Source organism: Arvicola amphibius, chromosome 4, assembly GCF_903992535.2.
Source record: "Arvicola amphibius chromosome 4, mArvAmp1.2, whole genome shotgun sequence".
In the NCBI taxonomy this organism is placed as follows: Eukaryota; Metazoa; Chordata; class Mammalia; order Rodentia; family Cricetidae; genus Arvicola; species Arvicola amphibius.
This window is the reverse complement of record NC_052050.1, coordinates 8,276,167-8,296,876: the sequence shown is the minus strand read 5'-3', so window position 1 is coordinate 8,296,876 and position 20,710 is coordinate 8,276,167. Positions and strand designations below refer to the sequence as shown.

Below are 20,710 nucleotides of genomic sequence, written 5' to 3'. Positions count from 1 at the left end.
TTTCTTTAGTTTATGTTCATTTTCTTTTATATCTTTTTTATTCATCATTATTAAAAGATCCAATCATGCTATATGTTCAAGTACCTTGTTACTTTTATTTATAAGTGGTTTTATATGACTAGGCCATAATTCATTATTCTACTTAGCTGCAGTCACACCTTTAGACTGATACCAGTGGAGGGTAATACAAATAAAGTCACAATTAATATTCCTATTAAAATTTTTAAAAGATAAAAACTGTATTAGACTTGCAACTTTATGATCTGGGAATAATGCATGTAAGTTATATTCATGTAAGTGTACACCCCAGATTCTCAGGAGCCAACTCTGCTCATGTTGGATACCATCATGTTGGTTCTAGAGTTCATCCTAAACAAGTCCCTGTAATAGACTTGAGTCACCATTGTGACCCCCAAGTACTTTATAAGGCCCCAGCCCAGAGCTGAGACATAAGTTCTCATAAAACACTGAAGTACCAGCAAGACTAGACCCAAGGGGGCCTCCCAGCACCTAACTGGCTGCCATGGATCATCCCCAATGAAGAACCAGGAAACAATAAGTTTCTTAAATCAAATACCATCACTCATGTCTGGGCTTCAAAGGTACAGTCACATTTTGTGTGTGTGTGCACATGTGTGCAAGTGCATGGGGGGAGCAGAGGTCAATATTCAGTGACTTCCTCCTTTGTTCTCAGCATTATTGCTTGAGACAGGGTCTCCTGCTGAACGCAGCTTTCCAATTCTGTCAGTCTGTCAGTCTGGTGAGTTCCAGAGACCCTGTCTCTGCCTCCCCAATGCTGGGATTACAGGTGCATGCCACCCTGCCTGGCTTTTTACATGGGTCCTGGGTATCCAACTAAAGTCAACATGCTTGCAAGGCAAACACTTGACCAACCGTGCCAATATTCGGCCCCAATACTTAGCTTCTTTGTTTGACTTCAATGCCCCTTTTCCACAAATCTGTTCCTGGAATTAACAAAACAGGCAAGCTTATTAGTTTATTAATTACCCCAGACTAGCTAAATGAAAGAAGATTCTCAGAAGAATCATTAAGATCATGAAAACTATTAAATTTGCGAAGACAAAAGAAGAAAAACAAACGAATGGGGATGACGGCAGAGGGGAGAGCATGCTCACTAGCCCTTCCCACCAGCTGCCCACCAAGAGGGTGTGAACACATTGCCCTCCACAGCCTCTCGGTGGCACCCAGCCACCGATCCATCAGCACCTCTCACCATGGGCTTGTTGATGGACAATTGCACCAGCTGGCCAGGCTTCCCCATTCCAACACCACCACTCACTCACGCTGAGCCAATCTGTCCCAGATCTGGTGGCAAAGAAGCAGCCCTGCCCACACTGGAAGGAGGGGAGTGGGACGAGCTGCCTGGCTCCATTGAGAGAAAACCCAGAAATCTAGGAATGAGCATCTCCATTTCCCAGTGTTGCTCAACTCCCTCGGGGGAAGTTTAGTGCCTCTCTTGGTTGTCACAAGAAGTAAGACTCAGGAGCAGGCACTCGAAGGCCAAGACTCACATTTCGTCCCACCACTCAGGAAAGCACAGTCATGGTTGGAATGACCCCCAGTCCTACAGCCCCCCCCACACACACAGGCTCATGTTTTAAACACTTGGTCTTATTAACCTGGTGCTGTTTTGAAAGGTTCTAGAAATCTGAGCGTATGGCCCAAGTAGCAGAAGCAGGTCACAGGAGGGTGCATCCTTGGGAATAAGCTAACCTGGCCTACTTCCTGTTTTGCTCTCTGTCCTCTGGACTACCTCTATGTAAACGACCTCTTGTCACATGCTCCCACGACCATGAACTTAGCTGTCTCATGTGAAGACTCCCTTCCGTGATATACTGAAACTGGCAGGGGACAGGGGAAACAATAGCAGAAAGGACAGGACACTTCCGCAGTCTGTATTATAAAGACACGCTCAAACCCCACACTGTAAAAATGAATTAACACACACACATGAGAGATGAGCCCATACACACTGAATTAATCCTGACCCAAGCCAGTCAGTCTGAGAAAAAAAGGCTGATAGGAGAAGATGTTAATCAGACTCTCACTGTCTCAAGCAGTGCCTGAGTTCAGACATCTAGAACATGAGGGAAGAGTGTCAGGGTTCATATGAGAAGCACAAATATCAGTCTCAAAACCACACCGAGCCTCTAACCAGAGGGATAAGGTAACGCTCCGGGACAGCTGACTGCCTGCCCCCGTTTCTTGCCATGTCCAATAGAGATGAGGAGGAAGACAGATTTTTAAGATGTTGATCTGCTGTCTTCTCAGATTTCTGGCTCTCTAAATGGAGCACGGTTTTAAGGTTCAATTCCTGTCTCTGCTCATTGGCATCTGCAAGTGACCGGCAACCACATGCTCTGGTATTCTGGCTATGAACCCAAGAGCCAAAATACATCCTCACTGCTTGAAGTTGTACCTATCAGACACTATGGACGTGGTTATGCAAACATGACTAATACACATGGTTTGGTGTGGAAGTTTGAATGAGACCGCTCCGCCCCCACAGGCTCATAGGTTTGAATACTTGGTCTCTAGTTAGTAGAACTGTTTGGGAAGAATTAGGAGGTGTGGCCTTGTTGGAGGAATTGTGTCACTGGGGGTGGGCTTTGAGGTTTCAAAAGACTCCAGCCATTCCCAGTGTGCTTCTTCTCTGGTTCCTACTGGTAGATTGAGATGTGAGTTCTCACCTGCTACCATGCCTCAGCTCTGTCATCATGGACTCTAAACCCTCTGAAACAACGGGCCCAATTAAATCGATTTTTATACATTGTCTGGGTCATGGTGCTTGGTCATAGCAATAGAAAAGTGACTGAGACATTAGTCAAAGTGTTCCTGCCCTGACCTCCTGGGGGAAGTGAAGGACCCCGCGAGGGCAATGGCGGTGATTCCTGGGAGATGGAGAGGAGGAGGAATAGGACTGGATCTCAGGAAGGGACTGACATAGCATGGGAAGTCCCTTCTGGGAGGGCCTGATCTAACAAACAAAAATACAGGAAGCCAGCTGATCCAACCGTTTGGGAAGGGTTAGAAGGTGTGGACCTGTTGGAGGAGCTGGGTCACTGGGGGCAGAGCAGGCTCTGAGATTTCAAAAGACTCATGCCCTTCCCAGTATTTACTCTGCCTTCCCCCATGATGATAAAATCTCCCAGGGTTGGAACAAGAAGGGCTTCCTGGGCTTTTCCATGTAAAATGCTCAACAGAAGAACGGACCCAGGAATGTCAGGTACTGCCTGTTTCTGCAGCTCTGTCCCCACCATAACAACAGCCAGTGGCCTGAGCTGAGAGGCTGAACCAAAGCCTTCCAAGCTCTATCTATGTGTGCAGTTCTTGGGGATTTTAAGCCCTATTTTCCCATCCTGAAAACTGTGGTGCCTGGCTGAGAAAAGAGGCCTCAGGCAAGAGCAGTGTGGAGCAGAACAGGGAGGAAGGGACGGGGGCAGCAGTCACTGTGGGCTGAAGCGGCTGGACAGGCCGTCCACCAGCCAGCTAGCCTGGACTCTAGAATCGGAGGTTGGGGGACAGATGGCACTGCAGTCAGAAAGGCAGGACAGTAGAGCATAGCAGTGACTGACGGCCCGAGGCGAGAAGCGGGAGGGGTTGAAAGCCTAGGAGGGAAGGTGGCAAACTAGTGGACGGTTTCAGAAAGTAGAAGAAGAGAGGTTTTTAAATGGCTGACTTCAAAAGCCTCTGGTAAAAAGAGTAATTTAACATGCAGGGCCAACAGGATGGTTCAGAGGGTTGTCTACAGCCACACTTGAGGGCAAGAGTTCACTCCAAGGCCCCACACAATGGAGGAGAGAACGGACTCCCTCAGATTGTCTTCCAACCTCTACATGCATGTCATCATGACACATGCAAGCACATGCAAACAACGGGGAGGGATACACACAAATGAAACGTAAATTCTAAAGTACATTACAAAGTGGGAGCTGGAAGGAGAAACTAGTTGTGGTTTTTGTGGTGGGGAGGGGTCTGTTTTTTCAAGACAGGGTTTCTGTGTAACAGTCCTGGCTGCCCTAGAACCCACTTTGTAGACCAGGCTGTCCTCAGACTCACAGAGATTCACCTGCCTCTGCCTCTGCCTCTGCCTCTGGAGTGCTGGGATTAAAGATGTGTGCCACCACTGTCCAGCGGGATAGACTGGTTGGTAACACACTTGCCACATAAGCATGATGAGCTGAGTTCAAGTCCCAGAACCCAAATTTAAAAAATAAAACAGGCATGGGGGCACACACTTGTAATCCCAACACTGAGGAGGTAGATCAGGAGGATGCCTAGGTTCACTGGCTGGATAGAATTGCCAGGCTCGGGGGAGACTGCAAACCCCACAGAGCTGAGGATATATGGAGTAACGGTCCCCAGTTCCCTCAAGTAGGAAGGATGCAATGGGCAAACATGTGCTACTTGACACACACTGGGCACAGAAATGCTGGCCCCTCTACCCAACTGGAAGTTGTTTTTCAGTGCCAACCTCCAGCATTGCTAAAGGAGACCACAGCAACCAAACAGGAAGAAGACAAACCCCTGATGGAAGCAAGAGAACTCAACGTGTAAGAAGGAAAACATGCACTCATATCAGAGAGGTCAAAATACATGGAACAAGCCCACGGATAGGACTGGTGCTGAAGAAAAGAGAATTCTGAAGGGACAACAATAGTGTTCAAAAAAAACAACCTCAGAAGGAGCATGTACTCTCTTACTGGAGTTCAAGTGGATGAACTTCCCCACCAAGCAGAGCGAGACGGCTATGGTTGACACACAGAGGAAAGAGGAAAATGACAGGCCTACCAGGCAATTAACCAACGAGCCAGAGGGTGCAAGAAAATATAAGGGCCCCAGCGCTTAAACCCAGAAACTGTAAGTTCGTTTAGAAATGCAAGGGGAAAGTTTCTCAAGAAACAGAAGTGGTCCCTTCCAAAGAGGAGGGCAGGCCTGTGGGACTCCATGAGGAAGAGAGATTGTGTTTTTTTCTTCATAGGCCTCTTTTATTTATTTATTTATTTATTTATTTATTTATTTATTTTTTTTTTTTTTTTTTTTTGGATTTTCGAGACAGAGTTTCTCTGTGGCTTTGGAGCCTGTCCTGGAACTAGCTCTTGTAGACCAGGCTGGCCTCGAACTCACAGAGATCCGTCTGCCTCTGCCTCCCGAGTGCTGGGATTAAAGGCGTGCGCCACCACCGCCCGGCTCTTCATAGGCCTCTTGATTAGCATTCTAGATGTATGCTTCCAGTCTCTGAATTTAAGGGAGTGAGGAGGTGTCATTCGAAAACACAAGAGGAATTTAAATGTCTAACAAGTCACTCATTAAAAAATAGCATGTTTATGCCAGGCATGGTGACACTGCCTTTAATTCCAGCACCCAGGAACAGAAGCAGGCAGAGCTCTGCGAGTTCACTCAAGCCTGGTGATGGGAGCCCTTTCTGATACTGGAGCATCTGTCTGGCTGAAAGAAGGCTCCGCCCTAGGCCCGCTGCACCTGTCCTGAGCTCACCCGGCTCCGGCCAACCATTTAAGACATTTCCTGGCCTGACTACATCCTGAGAAGTTCATCAAAATTAAATCACGGGAAGATGTTCACGGAGCTTCAGAGATGTAATGAGTTTGCATTCAATTACTTTCTTCCTTCATTGGGAGAATCACTGCGATGATTTCCTTAAAGTCTTGGTGAGAATGGTTTCTCAGGGCCTGTTCTGAGATCACAGATTGATGCTCTGGCATGCGTTGAGAGTCTGGAGAAACAGGGCTGAGCCTGCTGGCAGTCAGCCACAAAAGAAACTTGTAGCCCCTGTCACACCTGAGCCCAACACTTGCTTCAGAGATATTTTTAAAGCCGGACATGTTGGCTCATATCTACAATCCCAGCACCCAGAGGACAGAGGCAGGAGACACTAGCCCAAGAACAGAGAGTGAGTTAGAAGCCAACCTGAACCACATGAGACTCTGCCTCAAAAAAATAAATATGAGAGCTAGAGACACCAGTTGGTAGAGTGTTTAGCTTGCATTCACAAAGTCCCGAGTTTGAGCCCCAGAGCTCCATAAAACAGGTATGGTGGTGCATGCTGGGAATCCCAATCCTCAGAGGTTGAGCAGTGAGGATCAAGTTCAGGGTCAGCCTGGACTAAGGCTTGAGATCAATGCCAACCTAAGTGACTTAAGTAAGACCTGCCTCACAGTGAAAAAATAAACAGAAGAGGGGCTGAGGACATAAATCAGTGGTGGAACACTGGCCTGGGGTGGCATGCACAGGCCCCAGGTTTGACCCCTAGAGTTGTCGGGGATGAGTTGCCCAATAAATGGATGATTTACCAGTTTACAGGAAGAGGACTCTGCAGTGCTGGTGTTGAATCAGGAGGACCAGCAGAGGCTCTTTCTTCCCATGCTGCCATGAGCATCCCATGAACAGAGCAGATGAAAGATCCCAGCATGGGGTGTGGTCCAGTCTTCATCTACCAGATGCAAATAATAAATAAAATCTACAGCTGTGCAGTCACTGCAAGAACTGGAAGCCTCAGACTAGAAAGTGTTTTTGGAATATATAAAGCAATAAAATAATGCCACCTGACAACACAGGGATTCAGGAGCCCCAAAGGTACCAATGTTCCTTGGGGAGACACTCGCAACCCCCCAGAAATCTTGATGTGGTGTGGGGAGTCCTTCTATATGTGTGTTGCTTTTATTAGTTAATGAATAAAGCTGTTTCAGCCAGTGGTTAGCAGAAAAGAACTAGGTGGGAAACTAAACAATACTGGGAAAAGGTGGAGTCAAGGAGAAGTGGGAGATAGACACACAGGAACATTGCCAGTAGTCCATAAGCTTCATAGTAAAATATAAAATAATAGAAATGGATTAATTTAAGATATAAGAGATAGATAGCAATATGCTTAAGCTATTGGCCAAGCAGTGTTTTAAATAATATAGTTTGTGTGTGATTATTTCAGGTCTGAGCAGCAGGGAACGAATGGACAGCCTCTGCCAACAAACTGGCACCAATGTGGGTGACTACATCCATAAAATCTGAGAGAGCATTCCCACCCCCCCCATGGGCTCTGTTTGCTGGCGGCAAGTAGGAGCACTGTGACTCCTTTAAGAGAGGTCTTCCTGATTCAGCAATAGAAAAAAGAAAGCACACGGTTTGGAAATGGTGGCTTCCTGGTTCATGCTGCCAGCACTAACTCTGGCTCTTTCAGGAGGCCAAGCACTTGAATGGGGTTTGTAGACATCTTGTTGCAAGTTACTTGGTGGCAACATGGGCCAACTAATTACCAGAGTTGAGGTGGTGAGCGTGACTCCCACCCGTGAGTCTCAGAGGCAGTGAACGGACCTTTGCCATGTTGGACTGGGCAGAGCCAAAAGGCAAAGTGGCCTTAGTCCCATCCATGCCACTTTGCATTTTAAGAAGTCCTGGTCAGAAAAGGATTATGATATGCAATTGGACAGATTCAGATGGAAAAGAACTCTAAATGGGTCACAGTGTTGGATAAATGTACTTAGGCTTGAGAGAGAAGAAAAAGAATATAGACAGTTATAAAAAGAAGTAAATGATTTTAAACATTAAAATCAAGTCTTTAAAGAGACAGAGTAAAGACAGTCATAGATAAAGGGAATAAAAAAATACGCCACATAAAGACAGAATATACACAGAGAGTCTGGATTATGTATATTATTGTGTTTTCTTTAAATTTTTTGACTGTGAAGGAGCTAAGTACAGAGAGACATTTCATTGTATGGGCTGCAAAGCTAAACCAACATATATATTTTAAAGGTATCTTGACTTTAAAATTTGGGTCTAAGGATTTGTTGCTTTAGAAAAGAGGTTCCACAGAGGATGTTTCCACTGAGGATGAGAACCTGTGGATTCCTTCCAGACAAATGTGGTTTAATGGACCAACACCCCCTGAAAGGTCTCTGTGAACACCCCCAAAAAGAAAATACTTCACCCAGCAAAAGTGGGAAGCAGTTTGGAGAGAACTATACCCAAATTTCCTAAATGACTGTTTGTAAATCTTTGTTTACATTTAAAGGGGAATATACTATAGAGATTTGCATTGGTATGGATATCGGTTTATTGATACAAATTTAAGGTCAATTTTGTTATATATGTATATTTCTGTTCTTGATTGATTAAGGTATTGTGTTTGTGCAGCTCATTTAAAAATGTAATGTATAATTAAGAAATACAGGTTAATAGGTAATCATCTATAATAAGCTTCTAGTCATGTTGGTTAGGTTTGCTAGATATATAGAGATATATTTCAGTTAGATAGGTATTCTTCAAATCTTTCAGAGACCATCAGAATATGGCATTTAAAATGTTTTAAGAACTTAGGACTTTTCATGACAATAAGACACATCTGCTCCTGGCAGCACCAATTACTTCAAGAGGAAGATGGGCATCGGAGTTTGTTAACCATCTGAGTAAGACACTGCTCTTTCCTGCACTGCCTAACTGGATTTGCAAGACCCACAGAAAAATGACTGCTGAAGCTGCCTAAAGAAGATGAGACCATCCTTTGGAGTTCCTGCTTCTTGAGAGAATCTGCCAGACATTTTGCAGGACACAGAAGAAGACTGACAAACTGTCAATATAAGTGAAACTGTCTTTGAAATTTCCTGCTTCGTGGAAAAGACTGCCAGATACTATGGGCCAGTAGGTTGAAGATGGGTGCCCCAAGAGTATAGAAGAGCTTTGGATGACTGTCCAGACAGAGAGTTGTCTCTGTAATTCTAGAGTTTTAAGTTGCTTACAATGCACTTCCTGTTTACTTAGGTAATACTATATCCTTTGGAAGTCTTTGATGGAATTCAGGAATAGATGAAGTTTTCCTTAGTTATGATAAAAGATAAATTAGATATAAATATTTTAACTGTAATTTTTGCTTGATAACTGTTTTCTTATATGTAATTTTACTATGGTAAAGTTAAAACCTTCCCTTTTATTTAAACAGATAGGGAAAATGATGTGAGAAGTCCTTCTGTATATGTGTTACTCTTATTGCTTAATGAATAAAGATGTTCTGGCCAGCAGCCTAGTAGAATAGAGCTGGTGGAAAAACTAAACTGAATGTTGGGAGAAAGAAGGCAGAGTCAAGGAGAAGCCATGTAGGGAGACAAACACACAGGAACCTTGCCGGTAGATCACAACCCTCGTAGTAAAATATAAAATAATGGAAATGGGTTAGTATAAGATATAAGAGCTAGCTAGCAATACGCTTAAGCTATTGGCTAAACAGTGTTTTAAATAATATAGTTTCCGTTTGATTATTTCAGGTCTGAGGGGCCAGGAACGAATGTACAGCCTCTGCCAACATTCATGCATGATTACAAAGTGCTGGGCAAAAAATTGAGTTCAGAATCTATTTAAAGTGTCTGCCTCAATAATAACAGCATCCCTTCCTCATCTTAAATGCACCGCTAATCTGTTTTCCCCCTATTTATGCAATTTAACAGATATCTTGTTTGGTCCACCCTCCTAGTGAGCTAACTCACTTAGCTCCGGGGCTGTCATGGGTGATTTCTTCACAGGAGGAGGAGAGCTTCAGACACAGGGAGAGGTTTCCAAAGAAAGGCCAGAGCAGAAGAGAAGATCAGGAAGAAAGGGCGTTGGTGTGTAGGTGAGTGTACAGCTGGTGATGCACGATTCTCGTTTGGGCAGGAGGGGTCTGGCCTGGTGCTATTGAACAGACTGAGCAAGGCCCCAGGCCAAAGTCAGGTTTGAAATTAAAAAGCCAGGAGCCCAATAGCAAAAATCAGCTTGCAGCAGCCAGCTATTAACACTCTCACCTCCCTGATATTTCGTGCTTTCTTTTCTCTGTAAAGCATGGAAACATTAAACAGACTGAATCTAACCATACCAGGGGCACAAGCTAGGAGGGGAATGGTTCTGTCTCCTGGAACCTCATGGTGCCTGGAATTTATATGTATTTTCCTGCTTCTTCCAGTTCCACAGTCAAGATAGCCCTGGCTTCTGGGGACCCTGCACCCTGCTCAGCTGCAGATGCTGGGGAGATCACATTTTTCTTCTGGCCATAGGAGCCTGCCTTATCCAGAATTCTTTGCTTCTGAGACAACACAGCTCCAGGACCAAGAATGCGACCCAAGCACTTGCCCTTAATAAGTACAAACACCCACAACTAATCTTGGTCCTTGAGGTTCGGTTCCTCTGCACCTACAGACAGAGGTAGCTGTGGCCTGGTGCTCAAGATTTCCTCCTCCCTAGATCTTCACAGTAGAAAATGGAAGGGAAGCTGAGGAAGCAACCGTTGTTCTCGCTGAGTGAGAGGCAGGGCATGGGAGAGCATGGGGCAAGCTGGAGAGAGTGAGGCAGAGGCCAAGAGTGGGACCATAAAAAGGAGAGACAGACTGAGGGGTCTCTGTCCTAGTTCATTTCTGTTGATGCGAGAAAACACCCTGACAAAAAGAAACCTGAGAAACTTAACTTCACTTTGGAATCCTAAGTTACAGTCCATCATTTTGGGAAGCCAAAGCAGTAACTTCAAACACCTAGACACAGACTGGAGAGATGGCTCAGAGGGTGGGAGTGCTTATTGCTCTTGTAGAGAAGTCCGATACCCACATTCTGGCTCACAGCCATCGGTAACTCCAACTTCAGGGGCTCCAATGCCCTCTTCTGACTCCCATGGGCACTTGGCACCCATATGATGCCAATACTTACATGCAGGTAAAACATTCATACACATAATGTAAATAAAATAGGTAAATCTATTTTTTATTTTAAAACTATCCACATCCCATCCTCAGTCAACAGCAATGAGAAGTGACTGTGTACACGCATTCTCACTTGGTTGCTGCTCACGTCCTTGCTTGCTTGTGCGCAGCTTGATTTGTCCACTCCTACACAGTTCGGGGCTCCCTGCCTAGGAAAAGCTACCGCCCATAGTGCCGGATACTATGGGTCTGTAGGGTGAAGATGGATGCCCCAGTGTTACAGAGAATCTTTGGGTGACTGTCTAGGCATTGAAATGTCTCTGTCAATTCTAGAGTTTTGGGAGTTGCTTAAAATGCACTTCCTGTTTACTTAGGTAATATTATATCCTTCTGGAGTCTTTGATGGAGTTGAAGAATAGATAGCTATAGTTATAGTTTTCCTTAGCTATGATAAATATAAAGTAGATATAAATGTTGTAACTGTAATTCTTGATTAATACCTATTTTGTTATATGTAACTTTACTATGTTAAAGTTAAAACCTTCCCTTATATTTAAACAGAAAAGGGGAGGTGATATGGGATTTCCCTCTGTATGCTGCAATTACCATTGATTAATAAAGAAACTGCTTTGAACCTATAGCAAAGCAGAACTTAGCTAGGTGGGAAAAACTAAACTGAATGCTGGGAAAAGGAAGGTGGAGTCAAGAGAGAAGTCATGGAGCTGCTGCCAGAACCTTGCCGGTAAGCAACAACCACATGGCAATAAGCAGATTAATGGAAATGGGTTAAATTAAGATGTATAAGCTAGCCAATAAGAAGTTAGAGCTAATAGGCTAAGCAGTGATTTAATTAATACAGTTTCTGTGTGGTTATTTTGGGAGTCTGGGTGGCCAGGAAACAAACAAGCAGCCTCCTTACAACAGTGGTCCACAGGCTTCAGTGTCTGAGGCCGAATCTACTCCTAGAGGGTTGTAATGCAAAAGGGCTTGGACTCAGTCAATAAAGTGCTTACTTTGCAAACATGAGGACATAAAAATGCAGGGCACGATAGCAGGCATTTGTATTCTTAGCACCTAGGAGGCAGAGACAGGCAGATCCATGGGGCTTACTGGCCAGCCTGGTCTACCACTGGGCGAGTCTGACAGAGATGCCACTTAAGGAATGACATCTAACACTGTCCTCTGCCCCACCCCACACACACTCGTGTGCACAGGCACACATGTGTGTGCACACACACATACTCATGTGCATCTATCTATACATATGCATACACACACACATACACACACACACACACACACACACACACACACACACACACAAAGCTGTAATGCATGAGCCAAACCCTTACGTCTGGTTTAGGCTTCCTATCATATTCTCTCTGCATCTGGCTGAGGAAGAGACCAAAGGATTTGCTTTACCATGCAGCCTGAGTAGCACTTGACTTTCTGACCAAATTGCTACACTATGATCAGTCATTTAGAAAGAAAGTCATTCATGAAAGAATAGCATGACTTGTCAAGAAACCAACATATAAAATATGCCAGATAGTTTCATGTCAATTTGAGTTACTTGAAGAAAAGCAGACTCAGTTGAAAAAATGCCCCTCCCAGATTGGCCTGGAGGCAAGCCTGTTGGGCATTTTCTTGATTAATGATTGATGTGGAAGGAATCTGCTCTCTATGGGAGGTGCCAACCCTAGCAGGTAGTCCTGGATAGGATAAGAAAGCAGGCTGAGCAAGCCACGGGGAGCAAGCCAGTAAGCAGCACCCCTCCATGGCCTCATGCATCAGTTCCTGCCCTGCTTGAGTCCCTGCCCTGACTTCACTCGGTGACGGACTGCTACCGAGAAGTATAAGAAGAAATAAACCCAAGTTGCCTCGAGTTTCATCAATAGGAACCTAACTAGGGCATAAAATACACACAGAGAAGGTCACACCAGTAAGAGCACTGGGGCTCAACGTACTCACCACTTTAGGCCCTGTGACTGAGCATGCTCATGGTTCACCCCACATTTTGTTCTCTGCTGACTTGCAGCACAGAACCCCAACATTTAGCTAGACACGTGGCTGTTTTGCTAAAGGACCATGCCTCCTAACTGTCTTTGCAGTTAGATTTGATCACGTGGGCAAGTCCTGGAATGAAATACAGAGAGCTGTCATTTGGGGCTTGCAGGGAATGTGCTCTTCCCTTCCCCACTGCCGTTTAACTTCCTGGAAGACAAACGTGATGACCAGAGCTCTGGCAGCTTCTTTGGAGCACAAAGGAAAAGGGAATCCTGTAGGGGCAAAGCAGTGAAGAACTGCCCCTGACTCCTGATCCCACGGACCTTCTTCCCAGTCATGCTCTCCACAGTGCTGCAGAAGGGAGCTTTCTTTCTCAGGCCACTGTGTTCCAAGCCTCAGTCCTGGGTCAAATCTAATCTTAACAGACAGGAATCACCAACAGCAGAGCAGCGGGAGAAACATCACCACCAGCACTGTAAACTGTAGGTGTCTGGTTGCCATGGAGACCACCCCAACATATGCAGATTCCAAAGTACAAACTCACTCAAATGAGGAAAGGCTGGAAGAGCCCCCTCATTCTGGTAGGTTTCCCCTCTACCCATGAGTCAGATGGTGACACCAGAAACACAATCTCTTTGGCCACCCTCACCTTCAGACACCTGCCAATCAACCCTCTGAGCCTGATGGCAGGACCACCCTTAGATCTCGCTCTGGACTTTCAAGATCTAGTTTTATCTTCCTGTAACTTCCCCTCACCTCTGCACTTCCCCTGCATGCTCCCCAAAATACAGCTCTGCTCTTCTCCCCATCCCCAAGACCCCAGGGATTCCCCGTATCTAAAGAAAGGACCAGAGCTTTTCCATAGCAACTCGGATTTTCTGTACTTGGGCCCCAGTCAGCTATTCCAGAGTAATGCCCCAGCCAAACCCAGCACCACCCCCTGTATATTCCTTCTTCTACTCCTTCTCCTCCTCCTCCTCTTCTTCTTCCTCCTCCTCCTTCTTCCTCTCTCCTCTCTCCTCTCTCTCTCTCTCTCTCTCTCTCTCTCTCTCTCTCTCTGTATGTATGTATTGTATATATATATATATATATATATACATACCTATATACACACACAAATACACACACACACATATATATATATACACACATATGAGCATGATCACATGTTTCTAGGTATGGGTATGTGTGGACACATATGTGGAGACAAGACGTCAATCTTGATTGTTTTCCTCAGGAGCCATCTATTTTGCTTTTTTAATAAGGCTTGTTACTTAGTAAGGCTTTAATAAAGTGTGCTATGTGTGTATGTGCTTGTGTCTGTATCCGTGTATGTGCGTGTGAGTGCAGGGCCCATGAAAAAGAGGGCACCAGATCCCCTGCAGCTGGAGTTACAGGTGGTTGCTGGGAACTGAACTCCTGGTCCCTGAAAGAGCAGCAAGTGCTCTTGACCTTTGAACCATATCTTCAGGCCCCTCCAATCTGCCTGTTTCTCACTAGTATCCAGAGCTCAGCTCCCCAGCACTGGGATTACAGACAAGCACCGCTACACCCAGTTTTTTACAGAAGGATTGGAGATGGGACTTCCTGCACAGCAAGCTTCTTTCCAACTGAGCCACCTCTCCAGTCCTTCCACCCCTGTGTGAGCCACCATCTCCCCTGTCCTTCCCCCCACCCCTGGGTGAGCCACCATCTCCCCAGTCCTTCCACCCCTGTCTGAGCCACCATCTCCCCAGTCCTTCCACCCCTGAATTTTCCATACATAGCGCTTCTGTGCTGTCGTCCATGCTGCCTGTAATTCATTTCCTCGTTTTCCCCCTGCACCATCCCCACCTGTCAAAACCTAACCTATCCTCCCACCTGACCTTTATCCATGAAGCCACCTCTAGCTCCCCAACTAGAAGGAACCACCTGTCCTTGGGTCCCCAATACCTTCTGCTCATCATCTCATTAACCACCACATACTAATCTGGCTCATGTTTCACTATGGGTAAAAGTGATTTCTGTCCCAAGAGACCCTGAGACTCTTGCAGAACTAGCTAGAGTATCATTTCCTTGCTTACTCTCCCATAATGCTCTGCACACAGTAGATAACTCACTAGATGAGGGGCCGACCAGTCTGAAGACAACTTTTCCTCAGCTTGCTTCTACACTTGAAAGAAAAAAAAATGGCTATTTTGCAAATTGAACACATATTTGACAACCTGGTAAATGACACCAGCCCCTTACAAGGCACAGATTTCTGGCCGGTGTTCCTCTCGTGTGCTAGTTGATGCTAAAAAGTGATTGTGCATGGTTCAGCAGCAGCCTTTCCGCCAAGCAGTTAAGAATGCGGAGAGATTTGTCCCTGTCCTAGATATTCTAAAGGACAAGCGTGAGGCAACCTCACCCTGATCCTGTGTAGTCAGTTACGAACATCTTTCAAGAGATGTGATGTTTAACATAATGCTTTTCAACAGGATTGGGATGAAAACGCCCCCCCCCAAAAAAATGATGCCAGCAACCCTTGATTATTCAAATGCAGCAGAAGACACTGAGATCAGATAAGTCTATAACAAGCCAGCTAAACATTCAATTAGGTTTTCAAAATATGGACTCTTGGTTCACAAAAGTCTCTGGGAACAATCTAGGCCCCTGCCATCTGTCTGGATTCAGTGAAGCATTGCCCTGTCTGATGCCAGGGCTGACTCCCACGAGTCCCAGCTAGTCCTGTGATGTTTCACACGCAGTATGTAATCCAACAAGCACTCGGGCACCAAGTGGGGATTTCAGCCCCAGTTCCAGTACCCAAGCTCCTGCCTCCGGTCTTTCTTTTGCAAGAGACAAATTAAAAAAAAAAAAAAAAGGAGCCTGTGTTCCCAACCGGTGGCTGTCCACTATCGCCTGCTTGCCTGGAAATGAACCAGGAGTAAGGCAACTGCCCACTTTGCCAGGCTAGCTTGACAGTGTTGGGAGCCAATTCTCTAGCAAGTTCACGACAAATATCTATCATGGGCCTTCAGCAGGCAGATCTGCAGTAGAGAAGGAGTTTCTTCTCCCACACAGTTCAGGCCCCTGTCTTCCATGCCTGGAAACCCTGAGCAAGATCCTAACCCTGAGTGTGACTCGGTTCAACTCTTAGCCTCACAGCCACTGGTGATTTTGAGGGGAGTTTGATTTCTCTGAACAGCAGCCCGCCCTTCATTAGAATGTGATCTCCAGGAGACTGAATGTCCTTGCCACTGGCCACACACTCTGGTGCTGGCTGGCACTCGTCAGGGAACTGCAAGCAGGACAAGATGAAAGCTCTCCAGGTGAAGGCAAGCAAGATGACTCAGCGGGCAAAGGTGCTTGCCACCAACCCTGAGGACCTGAGTTTGACCCGTGGGGCCCACATGGTAGAAGGAGAGACTTGACTATTGCAAGTTGCCCTCTGACCTCCACTCATGCTCCCCCCATAATGTATAAACAGACTAGATAGATAGATAGATAGATAGATACATACATACATACATACATACATACATACATAGTAGATAGATAATAGATGATAGATAGATAGATAGATAGATGATAGATAGATAGATAGATAGATGATAGATAGATAGATAGATAGATAGATAGATAGATAGATAGATAGATAGATATTTAAAAATTTAATACAAGCTTCCCAAGTGATTGCAACATGCAACCAGGGCGGAGACCACTGTGTCATAGTAAAGGTGACATACTCAAAGTCAGAGGGCTGCTTAACACAACTGCCAAAGATGCCAGGGCAGGCAGCCTCAGACTGCTAGGCCAGGCAGCTGTAAACCTAAGCTGGGTTTGTGCTGAGACAGGTAGCTGGCTTTCAAAATCTCGCTTGGACTAGATACTCTTCTTGTGGCTGTGACACAATTCCAGACGAAAACCTAAAGGAGCTTCCGTCTGGCTTACGGTCTAAGGGGAAATGGTCTATCACGGTGGGGGACGTCTTGACAACAAAAACACAATGCGGCCAGTCACACGGCTTCCACAGCCAGGGACAGAGAGAGATGGCCGCTGCTGCTCAGCTTTATTCTCCTTTATTCAGCCCAGGGCCCTGGTCTACGAATGGTACTGCAAACACTGAGGGTTCCTCATCCCCCTTCAGTTAACCTACCAGAGAAACTCCCTCACAGACACGCCCAGAGCTTGCTTCCTTTTGAATCTAAATCCCATCGAGTTCCCAATCAACATCTGTCATCATAGCACCTTTGCCCTGACCAGCACTGGAGACGGTGTCCTTTCTTAAGATTTATTACTCTATTTTAATTTGTGTATGCCTGTGTCTCCGTGTGGGTGTGTATGTGTGAGCATGGGAGTCAGAGCCCCTGGAGCTGGGGTTACAGTCAGATGTGAGTCCCCGTGCAGGCACTGGGACCCAAACCCGGGTCCTCTGCAGAGCAACACACATTCTTAACCACTGGACCATCTCTCTAGCTCTGAACCGCTGGGTCTTAATGGCATGAAGAATGGTGTAAGAGTCCATGTAAGTCAGCATACTACACTACAAAGCCATCCTGTCTGCACAGGACCCTCAGCAAAAGAAGGAAGCACCAAGCCTCTTTTGCAGGATCCACACAAGGCCAGGCATCTCCCAGGAAACCGTCTGCTTGGGAACTCCAGACATTCCAGGGCGCATTCTCGAACCCACAGTTGGGCCCAACAGAACAGAGCTGTGGTCCTCTCCTTTCTGGCTATTCACACAGGCACCAGACTCTGAATTCCCAGCTCCCCCAAATCACCTCAGGAGCCAGCAAACTTTTCTTAAAGTCCAAAGCCCAGGGCTGTTGTTGTGATATAAAAGCCAGCAGCAGGCGCTGGGACATGTGGGTGTGGCTTGCTCCAGTGCATTGTCTCTATTCATAAGAACAGGTAGCAGATGGAGTTAGCCCACCAGACTGGTTGGCACACCCCTTCCCGGAGATTACAACTTCTTGACAGACACAAGTGTTTTCTTGTCCCTCGGCTGCCCTGCGCTTGTCACAGTGGATAGAGAACAGGCTTCCACCAGATGCCAGATGAATGGGCGGGTGAGTGAATGAATGGATGGACAGACAGGTGCAGCATGACCCAGTCATGCTAAAAGAGCATCTTGTGAGAACCTGCCTGAGCCAATCACGTTATAGGAGCAGCTATTAGGCATCTATCAGTTCCTACAGAGACAAACTACAAAGATGGGGTGACTCGAACATATACACAGCCATGTAACCTGAATCTCTAGGTGTTTTGTCTTAGGGAGATGCTGGGGATTGAACCCAGGGCCTTGCACATGCGAGGTAAGTGCTCTTCAACTGAGCCACATCCCATCTGTGGACCATTAGCTTTTGCTCATCCTCACATCACTCTCCTTACGAGGACAATGGGAGTCATCCTCATCAAGAGGGATTGCATTCCCAAGAAGAACATTCCAGCTAGTTTGTACAATAGGCCCAGGCCTGCAAAGTGGGGCAGCAGGATGAGAGTGGGAGTGGCAGGAACACAGGCCGGTGGTAGTCTACCCATCCACACTAACTAGGCACAGGTACGAGCAAGATAGGGAGAAATAGGTGAAGTCAGGGGAAGGGTGGTGGCTCTTCGAGAGACTCCAGAGGAAGGTCTCAGGGCCACTCGATTAGGAAACACTCCACCCTGGCACTCAGCAGGGCAAGACAAAGCAAGGAGCTCTTCCCCCGAGATTAAACACTGTTACTTCCCCGCACTGTGGAGGAGGGGTGATATAAATCACTCCCTCCCCCCCCCCCACTGCTGAGAGTCACAAAGGAAGCCTGAGTGTGAAATCATAAAGAAAACATACAATAATAACAGCAACACTCTATCTTCTTTCTGAGTGGCTCATTCCTGCTGTGCCTCAGCGCCCCTCTTCTCGCCGTAGATTGTTCTAGCAGCGTGGGTCCGGCCACCCTCCACCATACTTGCACACGCCGAGCAGGGCCGGGGGAAAGCTGGGGACAGAGATGCCACCGTGGTACCCGTGAGCCTTCAGAAATCACTGGCCTTTGGGAGCCATGAGAGTCAGGCTGAGTCCAAAAACAGAGACGTGAAAGGCTGCCTTATGCCAACCCCAAGGGCCCTGATCGTTCACTTAACAACAGTGCCATGGACCCTGAGGTGAGTCTGGAGACAGTGGCTGGAGAAGGACCCTGCCCCTCAGCATCTTCACACATAACAACACACCAGCTTCTCACATGGGAACCCTCAGCAGATAGCTCAGGGTCCTGCCAAGCTGCTATGGGAGGGCCCATCAAGAGTCCATAAGTTTAAGGCTGGGTCTCCAGGGTGGTGTTCCTGTGCGGTAACAGAACCTTTGAGAAGTGGGGCTTTATGAGGGGTCCGTAGGTCACTGGAGGCATTCACCTCAAAGGGGATTACATCGCCCTAAATCTCAATTTCCGCCAGGAGTGTTTGCTGCTGGGAGACAAGAGAATAGGCAGAAGGCATCTTCCTAGGGGAGGCTGGAAAGGAGAGCCGGCTTCCAGAGCATTCTTAGGCAGAGCAGATTTATGGAGAGGAATGTATGCAAGCTGACAGCCTAGAAACGGCTACTGCTCTCTCTGTACCTACATAAGCTTGGGGATCTCTGGTTCTCTAAGGAGAGACCCTTGTGTGATAGCTCAGACTCAGGCGATGTCAGTGAGGTCCCATCCTAAGACAAGTTTTCCCAGATCAGCGGACTATAGAGGCAGCAGATGGGAACCGAGCTCTGCCGGACTAAGAGAGAAAGCTCACAGTATGCGCTGCCTGATACAGCCATGCAGTTGGGAGTCTACCCCACTACCATGAAGTACCCGTGCTTGGGAAATAAAACCTGGGGGTGCGAAATGGCTCAGTGGCAAAGGAGTTTTCCTCAAGGCCTAACGACATGAGTCTGACCCTCGGGTCACAAACAGCGGAAGGACAACATCACCAGCAAATGGCCCTGCAACCCCCACATGTGCGCTATGGCACAGGTATGCTCACACACAAACACAAATTCATGCAAATAATTTTAAAGAAAAGTAAAATATGAATTAAGCCTCTAGGTGAATTAACTCTTGGCTAGAGATCAACAAAAGAACAAGTGGTAAACACCACAGGAAAGGAACCCACTAAACCCAGAATGTAGAACGTTCTAGAAGCAAAGACCTAGTTTCTCCAACAAATTACCAGCTTAGGAGATCAGGTAGGAAGAGGCTTGAGGGACTCAGAAAACATGGCCAACAAATCTTCTGTGGATCCCAGCTCCTGCAGAATAATCTTGCAGGTCACTTGGGAAAGTCAGAGAATGTGAATACGGATTGAGCATTTGATGACAGGAAGGAATTACTGTTTGCATTTTGGTAGGTGTGACAGTGGCATACTGATTATGGTTTCACAAGAAGTCACTCAGTTTGAGATACATATTGAATTTCCAGGTGAAATTACATGGATCTGGATTTGCTTTTATAAAACATTCTGAGCTCCCAAGACGGCTGCAGGGAGACAGATGGAATGAGATTTGCCAAATGTCAATCACGGCTCCAGGTGGGTGATGTGTACCGAGGATATAGATTATGATTTTTTTTCTTGTTGCTTCAGAGTACCAAAAATAAAAAGTCCCGGGGCTGGAGAGATGGTGAAGCAGGCAAGCATACATACTGTTCTTACAGATGACAAGTTTGATTCCCAACACCCACAAGAGGAGTCTCACAACCTTCTGGACGTCCAGCTCCAGTGAGATCAGATACTGCTGACCTGAGGGGGACCTGCATATACCACAACTACCCCCCACCCCCATCCCCGCACATCACATGGTTCAAAATAAAAATAAATCCTTTAAAAAGTCCTTCAAGAAGAGAGAAAGGAGATGTTTACTTCATGCTATTTATCAGGCTAGGCCCTCCCCGGATGTTATCTTATTTTTTAAGTCTCTTCTCCATCTAAAGAGTAGAGAGTACCGAATAAGCTGGGGAATGAGCACAGTCGGCGACAGGAGGAGGTGTCGGCTCTCATAGGAAGCACATCTGGACTATGTGAGGGGCTGGCAGCCCCGG

At 46.4% G+C, this 20,710-nt stretch overlaps 1 protein-coding gene and 1 long non-coding RNA gene across 2 annotated transcripts in view; one reads left to right on the top strand and one right to left on the bottom strand.

Annotated features, from left to right (window-relative positions):
• The window catches only part of Slc39a11 (solute carrier family 39 member 11), a 107,507-nt gene that overhangs the window by 80,331 nt on the left and 6,466 nt on the right, over positions 1 to 20,710 (bottom strand). The window lies entirely within an intron of this gene.
• On the top strand, positions 3,171 to 20,461 carry LOC119811957. The gene is made up of 4 exons (XR_005285030.1): positions 3,171 to 3,247; positions 9,549 to 9,637; positions 18,574 to 18,809; positions 20,256 to 20,461. It is a non-coding gene; the product is annotated as an uncharacterized LOC119811957 (long non-coding RNA).